The following is a 12,844-nucleotide window of genomic DNA, read 5'->3' as shown; positions in this document are numbered from 1 at the left end:
TATATAGACCCCCTGTGTGCCCCACCAGTAGTATATAGACTCCTGTGTGTTCCCCCAGTAGTATATAGACCCCCTGTGTGCCCCACCAGTAGTATATAGACCCCTGTGTGGTGCCCCAGTAGTATATAGACCCTCTGTGTGCCCCACCAGTAGTATATAGAACCCCTGTGTGCTACCCCAGTAGTATATAGACCCCCTGTGTGCTCCCCCAGTAGTATATAGAACCCCTGTGTGCTACCCCAGTAGTATATAGACCCCCTGTGTGCTCCCCCAGTAGTATATAGCCCCCCTGTGGGCTCCCCCACTTGGATATAGACCTCCTGTGTGCTCCCCCAGTTGTATATAGACCCCATTCTGCTGCCCCAAGTAGTATATAGACCCCCTGTGTGCTGACCCAAGTAGTATATAGACTCCTCTGTGAAGCCCCAGTAGTCTATAGCCCCCCCCGTGTGCTCCCCCAGTTATATATAGTCCCCCTGTGTCTTCCCCTTTATATAGCCCCACTGTGTGCTCCCCCCATTTATATAGACCCCCGCTGTGCGCTTCCCCAGTTACACAGGCCCCTGTGTGCTCCCCCTCCCATATGGTATATAACACAATAAAACAAACACTTATACTCACCTGGGTCCGGGTGTCTCCTCTTCTCTTCACTCTTGTGGCCGCGCTCCCCTTGTCCTGGCACTGATGCTCCAGTGATGTCACTGGAGCACCGACACCACAAGGACAGAGCCGCCACTTGTGACCGCAGGGAAAGAGTGACTGACAAGGAAGAGAGCCAATGGCTCCCACCCTGACAGTGCTGCTGCTGCATGTAACTGAGCGCTCATTACGAGAGCTCATAGTTACAGTTCAGATCATAGCAGCGAGCGGGGCAGCGGCCCTGTCTAGCAGTCTTGAGCACAAGAGAAGAGCGGGGCATCGCTTCTCAGCCTTTTGGCTAAGATCAAGTGTAGTATCTGTTCTTATCAGTTTAATATCTGATATGTCCCCTATCTGGGGACCATATATTAAATGGATTTTTAGAACAGGAAGATGGAAAAAGAGCTTGCTCTGTCCTCTCCAGGCATTGACCTGGTATTGCAGTGCCTCCAGGTTCAGTGCACCAAAAAAAAAAAAAAAAAAAAAAAAAGGAAGAGCGGGGCGTGGGGGCCCCCCTGGATGTTGGTGCCAAAGACCGCTACTGGCTGTAAGCTGTACTGTACATCAACTTATCACCCTCATAGACCTTATCCATTCATGGCAGGACAAGGCCATTCATCCACTGTGGCGGCCTCCCGAGCCTTCATGTTTCTGAGGTTAATGGGAGCGAGAACTATCATCTGACTGACAGCTATTAAGGCTGGGTTCACACACAGTATATTTCAGGCTGTATTTGGTCCTCATGTCAGGTCCTCATAGCAACCAAAACCAGGAGTGGATTGAAAACACAGAAAGGCTCTGTCCACACAATGGTGAAATTGAGTGGATGGCCGTCATATAACGGTAAATAACGGCCATTATTTCAATACAGAAGCCATTGTATTAAGATAACAGAAAATATTTGCCATTAAATGGCGGCCATCCACTTGATTACAACATTGTGTGAACAGAGCCTTTCTGTGTTTTCAATCCACTCCTTGTTTTGGTTGCTATACAGCCTCAAATATACAGCCTGAAATATACTGTGTGTGAACCCAGCCGTATACAGGTGTAAGCCATCATTACTCCTGAAGAAGGCCTTTGTGCAATAAAACTCTTTAAAGTGTCACTGTCGTTATAACTTTCAAAATCTAAATCAACAGTAGATGGGATATAAAGCAAGTTTTCAATTTACATTTGTTTTTGTTTTTTTAAGTTATCATGTAGAACACAGCACTTCCTGTTTTCTGACTATTTTTTTCTTAAAAAACAGGAAACAGTCAGAAAACAGGAAGTCCCGTGTTTCCCAGGCCATCTGAGCCCTCACAGAGAGAAGGCAGTCATGTGACTGATGGACACATTGAGCGGTGACTCTCTGTACTGGCCAGCATTCCTGTGTTTAGTCTGTTTTTTTCATCCAGCACAAGTCAACCTGCCTTCAGGAGACTGGACCTGGATTTCTGGTAAGTACAGCTTTGTTTTACGGCATGATAACAACAACAACAAAAATGAATGTAAATTGCAAACTACAACAAAAGGAAAGACACCTGTTCATCATGCAGGTTGTATATCAGCTGAGGGCAATTAACTTGGGGTAATTATATTATTAACTTTTGCTGATCATATTACTCACTCTGCAGCTTATCAGGAGACAATGCTCTTTGTGGGGTAACAATTCAGTCAGTATAATGTCACTGTGTGGTTACAGAGGTTTTGGTGTTGTGTGACAGGAGAGCTGACCATACAATGTGAGAACCTCCAGGATTCTTTGCTAGTGAATGTGGACACACAGCAGCTGTACACATGCACAGTGAAGGGAGACACCTAGTGGCTATATGTTTAATGTTGATTTAAAGACGATGCTCACAAAAAAATGTATTTCTTTCAAATCAACTGGTGCCAGAAAGTGCCAGAGATTTGTAATTTACTTCTATTTAAAAATCTCCAGTCTTCCAGTACTTATCAGCTGCTGTATGTCCTGTAGGAAATGGTGTTTTCTTTTTTTTTTTAGTCTGACACAATGCTCTCTGCTGCCACCTCTGTCCTTGTCAGGAACTGTCCAGAGCAGGAGCAAATCCCCATAGAAAAACTCTTCAGCTCGTATTCGTCTGGTAAACTCTCTGCCTTTCTAGTAGTGTCCAAAAATGCCGATTTAACATGAAGAAAATGAACGCGTACGATTACGTCTCTTGGAGTGTCCATAGGTAGATGTCTGGGTCTGGGGACCCTTCGGGCCCAATCCACAATCATTTCTTTATTGGCACATATTCTCTGCTTTACTGTGTCTATTGTTTATTGTAACATTTTCCTGTTCTTTGTTGGATATCTATGTTGCACTGCTTAATGGTGTACAACTATCTCTAAAAATATGTTAAAAAATCCAATAAATATATTGAAACAGGAAAACTCTTCAGCTCCCCAGACTGGAAAAAATACACCACTTTCTGCAGGACATACAGCAGCTGAAAAGAACTGGGAGACTTGAGATTTTGTGACCCGTTAAATTCTTTTTTTTTCCCGAAATAGTGCCTCTTTAAACTATTCTACAACTATTTTTCCTATAAGACATTTGGTGACATAGCTGCACCACCCCTTGCCTTACTCTTCAGTATTATTTCAGATGCTGCCCATTATTATTATCAGCCAAGATTTTCGCCATTCATATTAGTACTTTCCTAGTGAAATATATCCACCCAGATCATAGTGGTCTTGTACCAGGAAGGCTGCTACACATCAAACACATAGGCCTATTGATCTCAGCTCAGTGATACAATGAAACTGGGATGGAGATAGTCTGCTTTTCAGGTTAGACCTACACAAAGCCTTTGATTCCATCTCTTGAGAATATCTTTACTATAGCCTAATAACTCTTCAAACAGTCTCTACTCTCACCTGACGGCCAAAAAAAAAGTCCAAGGTTTTGAGTTATTTCCCTTTATGAAGAACTCATCCGGTCTGCCTTCTCTCTGTCATCCATTTTATATTAGCTCTAGAACCCCTGGGGATATGGCTGAGTTCTCATGCTGACGTATAAGTTCTCACAGTGGATGAAAGGGGTTGTCCAGCGAAAATCTTTTTCTTCAAATTCAACTGGTTTCGGAAAATTATGTAGATTTGTAATTTACTTCTATTTAAAAATCTCAAGTTTTCCTATACTGATCAGCTGCTGTATGTGCTGCAGGAAGTGGTGTTTTTTTTTCAGTCTGACGCAGTGCTCTCTGCTGCCACCTCTGTCCATGACAGGAATTGTCCAGAGCAGTAGCAAATCCCCATAGAAAACCTCTCCTGCTCTGGATAGTTCCTGACATGGACAGAGGTGGCAGCAGAGAGCACTGTGTCAGGCTGGAAAAAAACACACCATTCCTGCAGGACATACAGCAGCTGATAAGTATAGGAAAACTTAATATTTTTTAAATAGAAGTAAATTACAAATCTATATAACTTTCTGAAACCTGTTGATTTTAAAGAAAAAGATCTAAGGTTATACCTGGAAGCCAAGCAGTTAGAAGAAATGGAGAATGGACAGTATTTAATGATAAAGTATTTAAATTTACCAGAATCTGGAAGCCTCAGATAACTTATTTGTCTAGAGCCTGAATTTAGGTCTAGTCTGCAATTATTCCCATTGGTTCACAGTGTATTGTGTTAATAGTGATGTCTTGTTACAGCTGTGTATAGTCAGGGGTAATGGGACACAGACATCAGCAACTAGTCGACTCTCAGAAGGCTCCTGCCCAATATGATGGGGACTGGCGACTAGAGGCCAGACCAATGTTAAGGTAGCATCTGGCAGTGTATGGTGTAAGGGTCAGCACCATGTTCTCAAGAGAGGAATAAAACATTGGGGGAGATTTATCAAACATGGTGTAACTGACTCAGTTGCCCCTAGCAACCAATCAGATTCCACCTTTCATTCCTCACAGACACTTTGGAAAATGAAAGGTGGAATCTGATTGGTTGCTAGGGGCAACTGAGCCAGTTTCACTTTACACCATGTTTGATAAATCTCCCCCATAGTTGGCAGTTAAAAGACCACCTGGTCCATCTAGTCTGCCCTTTTAGTATTTTAGTATAATAAAAAAAACACTTCCCTTCTGAACCTTATTTGGTCCATTAACATGTTTAAAGATTTTGATAATGCCCCCCCCCCCCCCTTTTCTTGTTTCCTCCAGACTATACAGATTTAGGCCCTGTTCACACTACAGAATTGCCACCGAAATTTTGTGCAGAACCAACCGTAGCTGAATCCTTCCTTTTATCTGTTTGAATGGGAAGGCTTGTGCACCTCTGCTCTCTGCTCAGAGAATTGAGTCTGCGTGCAGGGGTTCCTCACGGAATTTTGCCACTGATTCGCCACTGAACAGGCCCTACGATCCTTAAGTCTTTCCTGTTATGTTTTATGCCTCACACCCCCCACTATTTTGTAGCATGTCTTGGACCCCTTCTATTTTATCAGTATCCTTTTGTAGGTGAGGTCTCCAGAACTGGACACAGTATTCCAGATGTGATGTCACTAGAGCTGTATACAGCGAGATCACAATCTCCCTCTTCCTCCTGGTTATACATACCATTAGCTTTCCCTACCGCAGGGTTGCACTCGTGACTCCTTTAAAGTCTGTCAGAAATCACTGCCACTAAACCCTTCTCTACTGAAATCTTTGCCAACACAGGTTGGGCATGTTAAAATTGAGCAAATGTTCACATCAGCGTTTGACCATCCGGCACCATTCTGTCTACTTTTTCTGTTTTGGAGTAAGCAAAACGGAAACTGGCGGATCTGTTAAAATCCCCATAGATTCCCATGATATATTAGTGTGCTCCGTTTGCCCTAATTGTGCTCCGTTTGCATGCAATCCGTTCAAGATCCGTTTTTTGAACGGAGAAAAAAATAGTGTTTGCAGTATTTTTCTATCCTTTTAAAAAAATGGATCACGAACGGAAAGTGCACTTCCGTTTTTTTTTTACATTGTAGTCAATGAGGACAGATCTAAAACGGAAGGTATTTCCGTTCACTTCCGCTTGTTTTCATCCGGTTTTGCACTGAGCATGCGCAAGAAAACAAAGAAGAAAAATAAACTGATAGAAAAATGGATGCTGACTGATGCAAACGGATGCAAACTGATGTACAAAAGTCATTTTTTTTAAGCCAAATACAAACAGACCATTAAAGGGGTTGTGCGGCGCTAAGAAATTATTCACAAAATAACACACATTACAAAGTTATACAACTTTGTAATGTATGTTATGTATGTGAATGGCCCCCTTCCCCGTGTTCCCTGATCCCCGCACGTGGACCCGGAAGTGTAGTGCATTATGCATATCTGATTCGTGTCGTCCCCGATCGTCTGTCTACGAAGTAATCTTTGGGAGGGCGGCCGAATCGCTGCAGCCGTCCCTGATGCCCGCCCCCCTCTGCCGCGTCTTCGGCTGCTCAGCCGCGATTGGCTGAGCATAACTGTGCTCAGCCAATCGCGGCTGAGCCTCCCGAAGATTACGTCATTGACTAAAGATCGGGGGCGGATCCGTCCATATTAATTTAACGGATGAGCATAAACTGATGAGCAGACTGATGCAAACTGATTGCAAAATGTTCATCTTTTTTTAATGGTCCGTTTGTATTTTGGCTTAAAAGTACTGACTTTTGTACATCAGTTTGCATCCGTTTGCATCAGTCAGCATCCGTTTTTCTATCAGTTTATTTTTCTTCTTTGTTTTCTTGCTGCTTCTGCGCATGCTCAGTGCAAAACCGGATGAAAACACACGGATGTGAATGGAAATACCTTCAGTTTTAGATCTGTCCTCATTGACTACAATGTAAAAAAAAAAACGGACGTGCACTTTCCGTTCATGATCCTTTTTTTTTTTTAAAAGGAAAGAAAAATTAAAAAAAACGGATCTTGAACGGATTGCATGCAAACGGAGCACAATTAGGGCAAACGGAGCACACTAATATATCATGGGAATCTATGGGGATTTTAACGGATCCGCCAGTTTCCATTTCGCTTACTCCAAAACGGAAAAGGTAGACAGAATGGTGCCGGATGGTCAAACGCTGATGTGAACGTAGCCTTTAGCTGGTCACTAAAATTGTGAGGTTTATCCAAGATTAGTTAACTGTAAATGACCACCATAAACCTTTGTAATGGATCTGTGAAGTAGAATAGGGAAGGAGGGTGGAAGAACTTCTTACGTAGAAAAGGAGGAATAGTCCTCCCATCATCTCTTATTTTCTGTCTTGACTTTGAGAATATGTGCCTAATGGCATCCTTTTCCCTCTAAACTGTACGGATGGTCAGAACTGAGTAATTTTGCATTAATTTCTCGTTTTTCAATCTGTTTGCTCCATGTCAGTACCAGTTACCATCTGTTATGTTAATACGTTTTAGCCACTTTCTCCAAATTGCTCACAATTTAACTCCAGGTTTATTCAGTCTGGACGGAATACAAAAATTGTCCGTTGTCTATATATCTTCATACAATTCAACAAAATCTGTCATCTGCATTTCACTTAATTTTGGCCGATTATCACTTTGTGTAATAGAGACAATTATCAGCCGATGATTTTAGGTTCGGACCTAAAAACACGATCAGCTGATAATTATCGGCCGCCGACCGCACATTTAATGCCCACTGGGTATTACACTAACGCGTGGTGTATGTAATACCCATTAATGATTGAATAAACTTATACCTTACCTCTCCACACTCCCGGTCTATAACAGTTTAGAGCAAGTGCTGCACAGACATCACTAAACTCCAAAAGTTTAGGAATGCCTCTTTTACACTTGGCACCAGCAAAATAATAGCTATATAGTTGCGAAAATGTAAAAAATAATAAACGCTTACCTCTCCGCACTCCTCCGGTGTCCTCCTATGGAGATTTGGTATCCCCCCTCCCAGAGACTATACCACCTCCATGTTTCCCAGATGACAGCCCGCTCAGTCAATCATTGGTCGAGATTGGTCACTGGCAGTGATTGGCTGAGCGGGCTATCATCCAAGAGAAGAGTCTGTAGGAGTACACTGGTAGAGCGCAGAGAGTTAAAGAGACTCTGTCAGTAGGTATATGGCGTCCTATCTCAGTGTAGTATAAACTAGTGGCAGAGAAGCTGAACAGAATGATGTATTACTTACATTGTTCTGTGCAGCTGATTCAGAGATATCCTACTTAATACATGGACAATAAGTAATCCCCTCCATTATGTGCATGAGCCCAGTAGTCCTGTATATTCATGAGAAGCAGAAAACTCCGCCCACCAGCAGCTGCTATATGCAGCAGTTATTTATTCATGCTGTGTATAGGCAACTGTCAATCAGCAGCCGGAGGGCGGGGGAAGGGGTGCTGCAACAATCCTTCTTTCCTGCATATTAGGAGAACAGCTGAACAGAATGATGTAAGTAATACACTGATCTGTTCTGCATTTATATCACTAGTTTATGCTGTCCTCGTTTAAGTCATCATACACCTAGTGACAGATCCCCTTTAAGTATGGCTTCTGTATAGTCTTTTACATACTTGCACCCATATAGATATTGTTTAGCATAGCCAGATAACCCCTTTTAACTTTAAAGGGGTACTCCAGCGGGGGGGGCACTTTTTTGCTGGGACCGGGAGGAGGTGGCCAAGGTAAAAGACGTCCTCTCATCTCCCCAGCTCCAGCGGCGGGTCCCGCATCGCGGCACTCCGGTGCTTGGCCGCTTTCGGGTGTCTGACGCGGGCCCGAGACGCGACGTCTCAGGTCCGCTCAGCCACTCAGTGAAGGAGGCAGGATCCGTTTCAAGTCCGCTCAGATCCCGCCTCTGTCACTGAGTGGCGTCAGACACCCGGAAGTGGGGCGTCAGACACCCGGGAATCGGGCACCGGAGCACCGCGATGCGGGACCTGGCGCTGGAACCGGGGAGGTGAGTGGATGTCTTTTCCCTCGGCCACCTCCTCCCCGATCCCAGCAAAAAAGTGCCCCCCCGCCGCTGGAGTACCCCTTTAAGGCTATGCAGTGTGTATCTTCATGTTCTAACTCTGATAGCCTCCCTACGTATATATTCCCTGAATAGCCAATGTCATACTCTTTTGGCCTTGGTCGGGTAATGGGGGACCTATAAATATGTTTAAAGAGATTGTCCACCAGAATAACATTTTAAAAAATGGGTAGACAGGGTTAAACAATAAAATAAACAACACTTTCCTGCCTTCCTAAGAGGGTCCAGGTCACACTAATATATAGAGATAAGGTTTATTATGACTGTCCTCCCAGCAGGCAGAGGTGGTACTGGCTTTAGATGATACTGCAGAAGTAATAGTGGTGCAAAGCAGGAGTGTTTCTTTAAAGGGAAACTATCAGCAGGTTAGATGAATGTAACCTGCTGGTAGCTCCCTGTGGTACGCATTTGTTTGCTAGGTGTTTTTGTGACAGCTCAGCCTATGGTATTATAGTAGTGACCCCAGTGCTTGTCCAGCACACAGGTGTGATGTTGGTACCTGCTTTGTTTAGGTGACTGACTGTGTTTCCCAAATGATCGATGACCTGTTGGGTTATAGTGGGTCCCTTGGGCTCTTGTCACGGTAGTCCTGAGTGGGAACTGACCCACCCGGACTATCGGTACCGCCACCCACAGAAAGGGGAAAAATAACCCAAGGTCTACGGTTTGTGTGTATGGGTGCCGGTGCGTACAAAGTATGACAGAGTTCCAGTGATGTAAAAAATATAACAGTCAAGTTCTTCAGGATAACAATACACTTTTGGAGAATAGATAAATCATTGGCACAGACTCTTAATAGTTAATCTCGTTGTGCTAAAGGAGGTGCTGGAGAAGTAGAGTAGCAGAGAAGTAGTTGTAGCGGTGCTTAGAGAGTAGAGGAGAGGAGTTTTTTTTAAAGGAGCCCCAACCCTGTGAAGCTGTGTACTCTGCCGGAACTTAAAGAGATATACTTTATAGTGAAAAGTTTACTTGTAGTTGTGTTAAGACTGTGTCTGACCATTTTGTGCACTACAGTGTCGATCTACCCGTCCTGTCAGGGTACTACAAGCCCCAGCCGTGGTTATCTGGGTGTAGCTAAGAGTCCGGGTTGTCCCAGTTACCTGCACTGTGAGATGGGATACGTAGATCTTCTTTAAGGTAGCTTTGTCCTATCTAGGCTAGTTCCTCTTGTACTCAATATACTGCCCTGCGCTTTTTAGACGTAATCTCAGCGTGGGTTAGGGTGTTCCTGGACTCCTCTCCCTTTACAGTGCTTACTACTGCATACTGAACGTAGTGGTAGGAAAAAAAGAACTGGTTGTCTCTAGCTGCATCTATACATGCGAGTGTCTAGACTAGACTGCCTCAGTTGTCCCTGACAGGGGTCCTGGCATAAGCCAGGCCCTGGCTTCACTACTGCAGGAACAGCTGTTTTGCGTCTTCCCTCTCTGAGAATCTGGTAAGAACTGAACGTGCATTTCCTCCACCAGGGTCTCCTCCTACAGGGGCCTAAAGTGAACTTCCCTGTGAGTGGGGGGGATGAGTGTGTGCATAAGAAAGAAAAGAAAGGATTGGTTAGAAGTAGAGAGCACTCCCTATTGTTCAAGAATAATAGATGGTACACATATAACCTTAACCCATTACTGACTTCAGCTGTGCAATACATAGAAATTCAAAACACTGACATCTAGTGGCGAAACTGCAAAGTACCTCATCACCACTTTTAAACCTGAAAGAGAAAGTGGGCACGGGGTATGTCTCTTACCTTCATCCTCAGCGCTGTTCCCTCGCTGTTAATTGTGCCCGGTAGGCAGTTAGGAGCACTGGGGGCATGGCTACCCCGACAAGCCCATTTCCTCTAATGATTATCAATGGAGGGGGTGGGCTGGAGTAGTGCTCAAAGGGGCAGTAGCCACACCCCCAGTGCGCTGAATAGCTTACCGAACACAACTAACAGCACAGGAGCGGCGCTGAGGATAAATGTAAGAGACATTTCTTCATCCTGAGTGCCTCGTGCCCACTAGGAAGCTATCAACAGGTTAAATTCATCTAACATGCCGATAGTTCCCTTTTAAGATCTTTCCAGATGTTTGTACAGCAGTATAAAACAGAAACATGACATTAAGTCCTGAGACAGGCCCATTGCGATCCTGAGATACCGTACAGCCAAGCGGGTTAGGGCAGTATGCTCCACTCCCTGGCAGGTAGAACATCAGCCTTTTTTGCTCCATAGATTGTAAGAAAGTAAATTTGATTGACAGCCAAGAAGAGATTTGATCTGCCACACACTCCACCCAGTTGTGGGATTTCAGCAGTGAGACCCCTGATGCGATTATGTAATATCATGTAATTGACATTATATGACATCATATGACATTATATGACATCATATAATTGGGATTAATGAAAGTCAATAGACTCCCTATATACACTAGGGATAGCCATGTACGTGATTAATGATATATAAGGTATATAATTTTTTATTACTCACATCCCGGTGTTAATGCTTTCTACCCTGTGGCTAGTTTTCCTGTAGGAAGATACCACATGACTGTACGCCGCTGCTTAGTAGACCTGGCCCTATATTTAGTCTTTTTCTCTGTATAAGGGTCATTTATACATTTCAAACTTAGGAAAGTGATGGGGGGGGGGGGGCTTGACAACATTTTCTCCCGATCTATATTGGTCCTCTCTCCCCACCACGCAGCGCCTCCGTTTCCACGGTAACTGGGCCCTGCTTTAGAATTATTTCCACAGTGACCGAATTTGGCAAAAGATCTAGTGTATTTTTTTTCTCTATTTTATGGTTTTTTTTCTCTCTGAGTTGCTAAATATAGTCTTATAACTAATTGAGTCGATATGTAAAAGAAAAATAAATTATTTTTATTTCGCTTACAGTCACATTGCATGGTTTCCTTCAGAAGGTTTCAGAAAATAGCGCTGATCATATTTAACCCCTCGGGGGTGAAGATGCAATTTTTAACACACGTTCGGTGTCGTATTGTATTGATGTGATGATGGTCCTTGTTGGATTCTTCACGTGAGACTTCATGGAATGGGGGTAATAGGTGAATTTTATTAGCTGTAAGATGGATAAAATCTGCTGAAATATAATATACAGACCTCACATTCTCATATTAAACCTTCAGATGCAGGTCAGGAAATCAGCGCTGGGAGACAGATGCCCAAGGCAGGGGTTAGAGAACGGACTTCATGATCTGTGGTCCCCGTAACTCCCCTGTTGCACCCCATCCCCAGCTTTCCTGGTGTGCAGCATTGTGTTCCAGTGATTTTTCTTTAAGAGAAGCTGATGCATGTTGTAATTTACCTCTATTTAAAAATCTCAAGTCTTCCCATACTTATCAGCGGCTGTATGTCCTGCAGGAAGTGGTGTATTATTTCCAGTATGACACAGTGCTCTCTGCTGCCACCTCTGTCCATGTCAGGAACTGTCCAGAGCAGGAGAGGTTTTCTATGGGGATTTGCTGCTGCTCTGGACAGTTCCTGACATGGACAGAGGTGGCAGCAGAGAGCACTGTGTCGGACTGAATACAATACACCACTTCCTGCAGGACATACAGCAGCTGATAGGTATGAAAATACTTGAGATTTTTAAATAGAAGTAAATTACAAATCTATATAACTTTCTGAAAACAGTTGATTTAACCCCTTAGCGACCCATGACGTATCTGATACGTCATGGTGCCGCGGGGGGTGTTCAGAGCGGGGTCCCGCCGGGACCCCGCTCTGAACGGCGCTGATCCCGGCTGACACGTGCAGCGGGGCAGTGCCTCTGTTAGCCGGCGCAGGTCCCGTTGCCGCGCCGGCTAATTAAGCACTTCAATGCAGCTGTCAAACCTGACAGCTGCATTGAAGGGCTTCAGACATCACATCCCTGGTGTCTAGTGGGTCGGATCTCCCCCCCGCGATGCGATCGGGGGGGGGAGATCCGTTCTTCTGGCCGTGCCGGGCCTCAGCGTCGGAATGACGCTGATCCCGGCTCGGCAGTAGATTGCTATGGCCTGCAGCAGGCCATAGCAATCTATGACCGATCTCATGGATCTTTGCTGTGTATATACACAGCATTGATCTCTATGAGAGATCAGTGCTGTCTATATACAAGTCCCCCAGGGGGGCTTCTAGTACATGTAAAAAAAAAAGTAAAAAAGTGTTTTAATTAATAAAAAATCCCCTCCCCTAATAAAAGTCCAAATCACCCCCCTTTTCCCATTTTATAAATATAAATTAATAAATAAACAAATAAATAAAC

At 44.1% G+C, this 12,844-nt stretch overlaps 1 non-coding gene across 1 annotated transcript; it reads left to right on the top strand.

Moving 5' to 3' along the window:
- Positions 1 to 917: 917 nt before the first annotated feature.
- LOC138790133 (U2 spliceosomal RNA) lies at positions 918 to 1,108 on the top strand. Its single transcript, XR_011362846.1, has one exon. It is a non-coding gene; the product is annotated as a U2 spliceosomal RNA (small nuclear RNA).
- The last annotated feature ends 11,736 nt before the right edge of the window (positions 1,109 to 12,844 follow it).

The sequence above is a fragment of the Dendropsophus ebraccatus genome, chromosome 4 (genome assembly GCF_027789765.1).
Source record: "Dendropsophus ebraccatus isolate aDenEbr1 chromosome 4, aDenEbr1.pat, whole genome shotgun sequence".
Classification (NCBI taxonomy): Eukaryota; Metazoa; Chordata; class Amphibia; order Anura; family Hylidae; genus Dendropsophus; species Dendropsophus ebraccatus.
The sequence above is the reverse complement of the archived record's forward strand: the minus strand, read 5'-3'. Positions and strand labels throughout refer to the sequence as shown.